This window comes from Nanorana parkeri, unplaced genomic scaffold (assembly GCF_000935625.1).
Source record: "Nanorana parkeri isolate BGI_ZX_2015 unplaced genomic scaffold, ASM93562v1 scaffold779, whole genome shotgun sequence".
NCBI lineage: Eukaryota > Metazoa > Chordata > Amphibia > Anura > Dicroglossidae > Nanorana > Nanorana parkeri.
Genome location: NW_017307047.1, coordinates 202649 through 211294, shown reverse-complemented (window position 1 = coordinate 211294; position 8646 = coordinate 202649).

Here is an 8646-nt window from a genome sequence, read left to right as displayed (position 1 = left end):
CTTCTTAGAATAGATGGCACAGTGCAGAGATGGGAACAGGCTGAGGGATGTTTCTTTTTCTAGTTTACAAGTGATAATGAAATCTGCCAACACAGTACTGACAGGGTTAATGATGGGAAACCCACCCCCTCAGGCACTGGGTACTAAGCAGGATTTTTCAGTTCTGGAGTTCCCAGAAAGATCATCTACAAAATGTAAGCTGCAATTACTAAATATTATTAATATTAAAAGGGTAATTCACAAAGCTGCTGAAGGATCCACTCGTAACTTCGGCTGACCCTTCGGCTCATTTCCGTTCTTTTTTTTAATTTTTAATTTATTTTTAAATGTTACTATTTATTTAAATTTTTAAAATGTTTTCAGCCTTTTTTTTCCCGACTATTTTTATTGATTTTCTATTCTGCTCGGTACCACGGAGGTACAGAGCAGAATAGCCGAGCCGAATGCCCCTTGGCGGCATTCGGCTATTCAATCACTGCCTATGTGAATAGGGACGAACGGCAGCGAGTGAGCTGCTGGAGCTTCGGCTCAGCCGATCCAGATGTTGGATCGGCTGAGTCGAAGTCCTTCTGCACTTCAGTAGAAAGAATAGGTTACCAGCACTCAAAATAATTCTGAGTCACATCTTTTGCCCTGAGGAAGGGACCCTGCGTGGCCCCGAAACGTTGGCTATTTGACTATTGTGACACGTATGTCCAATAAAAAGGACTTATCTATTTGAAATTATTTTGAGTGCTGGTAACCTATTCTTTCTACTTTGTGCATTACACGGTGCCATCCGTGGGAGTTACTGCAAGCACCTCATCTCTACTGGCCGGGACTGCTGAAAGGTGTGCGGAGAGCACCCTCACCAATTACAACTTCTGCACTTCAGCTCATCCAAACATGCTGAGCATGTTTGGCTGACCAAGTGCAGCCAAAGTACGGCTGATTTCAGTCGATGTATGGCTGAAATCAGCCGTACTGAGCCAGAGTGAATAGTCGAATGTAATTCACTTCGGCTCACTTCACTTCGGCTGGGTTATTCACTCGGCAGCTTCGGCGTCTTTGTGAATAACCCCCTAACTTATTCTCTGTAAATGGGAACATGTAATAGATATGAAATAGGTATTATCCCAATTTGGCCACAAAAGTAAAAATACACTTTAAACCTGCATGTGAAGTTGCACACCTTGCGAAAAAGTGACATTTAAAAGGAAAGCAAAAACAATCACCTCTAAGGGCCCAATTACACCATGTGCAGACTAGATCCAGACCAGAGCATTTTTTTGTCTGGTCCAAATACGCATCCCTATTCAGTCCTATGGTAAAAAGTGAGGCTAGTTCACACCATTGCATTCAGTTCCAAAACGTTTAAAAAAAGTACTTCATGCACTATATTTTCTGGTCTGGAATGCACCAAAACACATGAAATGCAAGAAAATGCACCAGAACGGATCAAAAACACGTAAAAAATACACATACCCGCGTTTCCAGAAACGCATCCAATCTGACCTGGAGATGGTATGAACAAGCCCTAAATTACATTTCTTTATTCAGTTTGTGAACCTTAAAGGGACAGTGTTTCAAAAAGTGTTAAAAAAAAACTCCTGGTATGAAAAAAAAAAAAAAAAGCAACATGGGGCCCCCTGCAAAATCCATTCCAGACCCTTATGCTTCATAAGGGACAAGGCAGATAGCCCAGAGGTCATTTCTATAATGCTTGTGGTCACTGCTATGTGTATTATACCTCTAGCATGTGGTCACCAGGTGTCCCTGGCAGGAATGTTTTTGGACTGACTATCCAGCCTGAAAGTATATCTTATATTTGGAATTACTTCGTAGTAAGTTGTCATAAGCAAGAAACTGTCGATACCCAAATATTGCAAAATCCTCCAATGGAGCATGATAATGTTGGACCCATTTGCTCCTTCTATCCCCCATCCTATGCTCCTCTGTGCCATCTTGCGGCCATAATGTGGCACAACTCTGACACTAAGGGGTTATTCACAAAGCTGCCAAGCCGTAGTGAACCGAGCGTAGTGAACAACGTTCGGCTATTCACTACGGCTCAGTACGGCTGATGTTCGGCTGAGCCGAAGTGCAGAAGTACTTCGACTCAGCCGATCCAACATCTGGATCGGCTGAGCCGAAGCTCTGGCAGCTCACTCACAGCCGTTTGCCCATATTCACATAGGGGCCGAACGGCAGTGAGTGAATAGCCAAATAGCAAATCAATGAGAATAGTAAAAAAAAAAATTAAATGAAAAAAATAAAGATTTTTTAACAAGAAAAATAATTGGGCGGAGCTAGCAGTGACAGCTTCGGGTGCTATACAGGCTTTTGTGAATAGCCCGTACAGCAGCCCTTCGGTTCGACTGAACCGAAGGGCTCTTGCAACTAGAGCTAGCCGAAGGATGAGCCGAAACTACGGCTGGATCCTTCGGCAGCTTTGTGAATAGACCCCTAAGACATTCGCAGAGCTAGTAGCTCTGCAAATGTTTTATAAATACACCCCTTAGTGGGCTTTACCAGGGATTAAATGATATATGATTCTGATAAAATGATACATGATTAGTTTTGTAGGCCTGTAGTTTAATAGTTCTAGACCTAAGGTATTTCTTATCCTCATTCTTCCGCACAATGAAAAATGAAACCTTTTAAAAATCACTTTCATGCTAAAAATAAAGCTAGCAAGCATGGCAGTGTTCTGATTCATTTGGTTAGACTGGTAAACATTGGCCATAAGCCATGAAATTTGTATGCTGCACTTTATCTATACAGAGGTGATGTGCTGCCTGCAATGGGTTGATGCTGCACGTTTTCTCCTGTGTTAGGCTGATAATAAAACCACGGGAAGGGAAATATTGATTGTGATCTCTTTCTTTGCAGTGAAACCACTTCCTTTTGTGCTTTAATCATTGTATGCGCCGTACAGTTGCATGATTCACGGGGAGGAAAGTGACAGGATGGAACATTTGAATTTTCCTAAGATAGAGAAATAATTTACAGCCATCAGAAAAGTCAGATAAAATGAGTTGGTTGGATCGAAGACTGGATGCCATGTGCGGTTTAGGAGCAGGGGCTGAAAGACGGATTGAAATGGCAAGAACACACGAGGTGCTCATAGGTGGAATTACCCACAGGTTCTGCAGATCTCTATTGGTAAAACACTCCATACAGGAACATTTTCTTTCTCTGCCCCCTCCCACAGAGCTATAATTAAGGTGTCACTTTCCAACAGCTTTACTTACCAATTAAGCCCCCATTCACACCAGAGCTCGACACTCAGATTTCCATGCTATTGCGTTCATTCACATCTAAATGATGTACCGTCTCTCAATGCTCAGAAAAAGTACAGGAGCTCCTATGGTGCATGATCACACGTTTTTGGCCCCAGTAGAGTTCAATGGGAGGGTCTTCAAACCGCAAGGGTAACATGTTTTTTGTATAAGTGTGTGCAGTCAATAACTGTCTCCTTCTCCTCCTAATAACTAGCTGGTAAAAAAAAAACCAAAACAACCCACTGAAGCCTGAAAAGGTGCGAAAATGTGTGTAAAAGCAATAAAACAACCAAATATGCCAACACAAGTGTGAACGTACTCTTAATAAATGAAACACACACATTCACGTTCACTCATGTTCACTCTGTGCTATCTCTTGCAGTACATCTTCATCACAAGATGTCCTCAGTCTTGAATGACACCCAGCATCCCTGTGAATGGAGGGTGTCATGGTCCTCATGGACATCATCATGTTACCACTACACTCTCTGCATTGCTATGGACCGCCTGGCCCAAAGAAGAGACAAGAATTAGAGGATCCTGCAAGCTCAGGTGACAGGTTTGGAGTCTTCAGGCCTGGAGTTCAGCATTAATGCTAGTTGGCTCAACATATTTTGAAGGGAGCTTGGAATTTGGTTGTAATTGAGATATACCCACCATCAATACATAAGTAGATCAATCGGTATACTGGTCTAGCTTGGCCCAGTGTAAGTATGTATATGCTATACCTGATCGGCCACTGGGGATCCTTCAAAGCTCTGTAGTAGCCAGAGCTGAGCGACTTACCCACTATTCTGAAAACACAGCAGGTCTCTAGCTCAGCACAGCAGCCATTTATAGAACACCTCGTATTTTTATCAAGGAATTCAAGTTGTTCTCTGATTGGATGAAGGGTGGATCCTGACGAGTGAAGAGGGCCAAGCTGGACCAATGTAAGTATGCATAATACTTTTTTACTTGAAGTTAATTTTTAAGCTTAGTGGAAAAGACACAAGGGAACACTTTGCAACTGGAGAAAAGAAGATTTAACCATATGGTAAGGGTTCTTTAATATAAGAGCTGTAAAAATGTAGTGCCTTCCACAGGAATAGTGATGAGCAAACTGGCCTGCGTTCAGTCCAACCCGGAAATCTGGGTTCGAGGAACATCCAAGCAAACAGAACCCAGAGAAGCCTGTGTCCTAGCAACCAATGACGCTGTGCAGCTTGCACAGTGTCATTGGTTGCTAGGACCCTGGCAACTGGGCCGCACAGCATCATTGGTTGCTAGGACCCTGGCCACTAGGCCGCACCATTGGTTGCAAGGATGCAGGCAGATGCATCATAACAGCCAATTATGTGGGTCTCCCATTGTCTTAGCAAAAGATTACTCTGTCGTGTACCACATGCATAGCGCCATCGGTTGCTAAGATGCTGGTAGCCCTCAAAGGTTATGGAAGCGCCCACTGTGTCCTAGCAACCAACGATGCTGTGCAGCTCAGCCCAGCGATTAGTTGAGGGGAGGGAAAAGGAGTGTGGAGGGGAGCTATGCCCAGAGTTCAGCTTTAAAGTGAAACAATAAAGGTTTTGGGTCTGATTTAAAAGATGTTCAGGTGTTAACCTCATGTTTCAAATGTACTTACTATTTTGTAACCATTTTTACTTTATAAATAACCATGTAATACAAGGTATACTGCCACTAAAATGAGTGCACAATGGACCACCACTTCACCACTTCGCTATACTTTCCCATTAACTGAACAATGACGTTTCAGGGATCTGTAGTCCCTTGATAAGGGCTAATGATAGACTTCATTAGTGTACATGTTTTACCCTATTAACACCAGATGGGATGCAGTACTTAAAATGTGTTGGCTTTCCCTGAACCATCAATAATCACTTCATGAAGATCATCACTTTTTATTGATAAATAAGTGATGCTGCAATGGTATTGTCAAAATGATACTAATCGCCAGTGTCGCATGCCAGATGCTGCTCCGTTATCACCGCTCCACTTCCTCCCGAGTGTCAGTAAGGTGCCTTGTGCATTCTATGATGCTTGTCATGAGCTGTCATCACAGAGCTCATATTCTTTCCTACCAGGACTGTCCTTGGGCCACTATAGAGTTTTCCCACAACGTATGAAACATTGATGCAGCTATTATTACTATGAAATCTACCGGAGCAGAGGGACCTTGGTGCAAACGCCTGAGCTTTGTCATCAGTCAGGTTCCCATAAAACCATGTACACTTCAAGACAGGTAACAGCCCTAGTAGACGTGCTCATGTCCCAGCCTGAGGTCCATCTGACCTTCTCATTACTGCATGCCTTTTTGGAGGGTTTTAATGACCTTTTTTTAGAAAGTCTGTGAAGGTTCTCCGTCATCCAGGTCATGGTATATCTGTAAAAAATAAATCAAGGCAACTGGACTTGCCGTAATTTTCTTGAAGACATTTTGCTGGTCATCCGAATCAGAATGAATTGAGAAAGCTAGTCAGATGACCAGTAAAACGCCTTCAAGAAAATTACAGCAAGTCCAGTTTTTTTTACAGATATACTTTTCCAGAAAGCCTTTTCCCTTCTGTAGTCAATGCCATGCTTACAACGTATAGGGCTGAAAATCCAAAAATAAAATGTGTCCTCTACATAATACTCTCTGCAGGGTTTTTCCTTTGACATGATGTGTTTTAGAAAATATTTTGACAATAAATCAGCTACTTAATAAGATACATAAATAAATACATTATAAATAAATAAGTATATCATTTTGTTTTCCGCTATCTTCTGCTTTTCCAGTTATAGCTCTCCAGGGACATCTAGTGGTCTGGTCTTAAACTGGAATTAGGTCTAAAGCTGGGCAGACATATGGCAATTTTCTAGCAGTTTTGAACCAGCTTTAATTTGCAAATCAAAAATGGATGAAGACAACTTTCCACTGACATTTAGACTTAAGGTGCCCATACACTGCACGATTCTCGTACGAGAATTGCGGGAAATCCTGCGATCGTACGAGAATCGTGCAATGTGAATGAAAACGTGCGACCGTTTCTACTGTACGGTCGCACGTCTTTTGTCTAAGGAGCATGCTAGAAAACCCGCCGAGAATCGTACGATTTTCGGCTGGTTTTTAGCATGCTTGAGAGACAAATGCCGAACGGGCCGGTGTACACACGCAGAGGGGTGGGCTTCCGATGATCGCAAGTACGATCTGCCTGTCCAAGATGGGCAGATCGTACGTTTTTTTAATTACTTTACAACCATCCCAAGACTAAGGTCTTGGGATGGTTGTAAAGTGTATGGCCACCTTTAGATGGTTTCCCAATGTGCCCTTTTTTGTCCTGACCATGGGACGATTCAGTGTCTATGGGTGCCCACACACCTTACGATAATCGCGGGAAATCCCGCGATCGTACGATTATCGTAAGGTGTGTGGAAGCCGTGCGACCTCTGCTACTGTACGGTCGCACGACTTTATACTTACGAACATGTTCGAAAACCCGCCGAGCATCGTGCGATGTTGGGCAGGTGTGTAGCATGTTCATAAGATAAAAGCCGGACGGGCCGGTGTGCGCAAGCGCACACTGCCCGTTCGGCATTGCGATCATCGGAAGTACGATCTGCCTGTCCAAGATAGGCAGATCGTACGTTTTTTTAAGTACCTTACAACCATCGCAAGATAAAAGTCTTGCGATGGTTGTAAGGTGTGTGCCCAGCATATGGGTGTTATGCAGAGCATGTCAGTCTTGGAAAAAGTATTCATTGGCAACACCTGATCAGGAAAGTTACAGTGATCCATATATTTAAAGGGCAACTATGGGGTCAGTGCTTTTCCCCATAGTTCTCCTAAGGGTCACGGGAGGACACAAACTAGCTTCCTCCCGTGACCTAAAGCTCAGTATACTGAGACCGCCGCAGCCGGGACGGATTCCGACATTGCTGTTGAGTTCCACCCAGCTGCGTGATTGACATCTGGCTCTGCAAGGACTAGAGGCAGAGCCAGCTGTACCCGCCCCCGTCTGTTCCGCCAGTCAGCGCTGGAGGATCGGACAGGGGAGGGGGGAATCCCTGCAGGGAGCCGTGAGTGGCAGTCACCTCTCTCTGCAAGGACATGATGGAGAAGTAAGCGGACGACGGTATGTGTTCGCTCACTTCTCGATCTATTGAGCCGATGTGTGACAGTTTCATTGTCACAGGTCGGCTCGAACTATGAGGTTGAGTGATTTTCACTCACCTCATAGTTCTCCTTTAAGTTACTTTCGGTGTGGTCCTTAAAATAGGAAGAGACTGGAATCTCCCAAATGATAAAACAAAGATCAGTAACCTTTTGTATCAGCATGGGAAAGCCTGTCAGTATTTATTGTTGTTGTCTGTGTCCTCAGATGTGATTTTCTCTTCTCCGGCGTGGTTACCAAGACAGGACGTTTTGGGAAATCACCCCAACGGGATACACAAACAACTGTACAGAGGTTGTAACTCTTCTTAATTATACCTAAAATAACAAAAATTATTTTAGGTTAAATTGAGCTTTAATGGAACCTGCAACTCACCAGGTTGTATGCTTCAAATACTTCTGAAATTATTAATATTATAATTATTATTATTGATTTATATAGCGCCAACAAATTGTGAAGCGCTTTTCAATATAAGGAGCACATGATAGTTAAAATACAGTTCAAGACAAGATGCTGAGGAGGGCATAAGCCACCCTGCTTTATTTAGTAGATCTGTGCCACCTGCACCTCTTCTGCTGCTTCTTGAATATTCCCTAACAAGTCATCAAGGGGGCAACACTGACATTAGGTAGCAAAGCCCCGCCTCTACCAAAGTGCAAAAGAAGACACGGCAAGACCTGGTAAGTCAATAATGGGGAAAGATCAGCTGCAGGGACCTGTACCGGTACTGAGAGAAATATGAAGGCTCCCATTGCTGACTTTCCTCTTACTTCACTCGCCTCATTCTTGTTCCAGCTCAATAATTTAGAAAGTATTAAGGCCAAGGGCAGCCAGACAATTAGCATTTTAGAAGTAGGTCATGTTGACTGATTCTGTATCTCTGTTCAGGTTTACTTTAAGAAGGAAAATCTGTTTATGCACAGAAGAGACGGATAAAAGGGACATTTCCACCATGTGTAACAATGTTCCCAGGCTATATTAATGAAACATATGGCTAATGCGATTTCCAGCAGAGAAACAGCTCATTAGTATAGAAAAAGAAGCGAGTATTAAAGCATGGGAACTATAATAAGGCCTGCACTGACAGCCATAATAAAACATCTGGTATAAAACTGCTGCTTTTGTGGTTTCTATATTTACCGGCTACTTATCCGTGTCCAAGCCGTGTCCAATTTTTTTTTATATTGTCTGCTATAGCTCTCCACAGTTAATACAATATTACTGTATTTCAT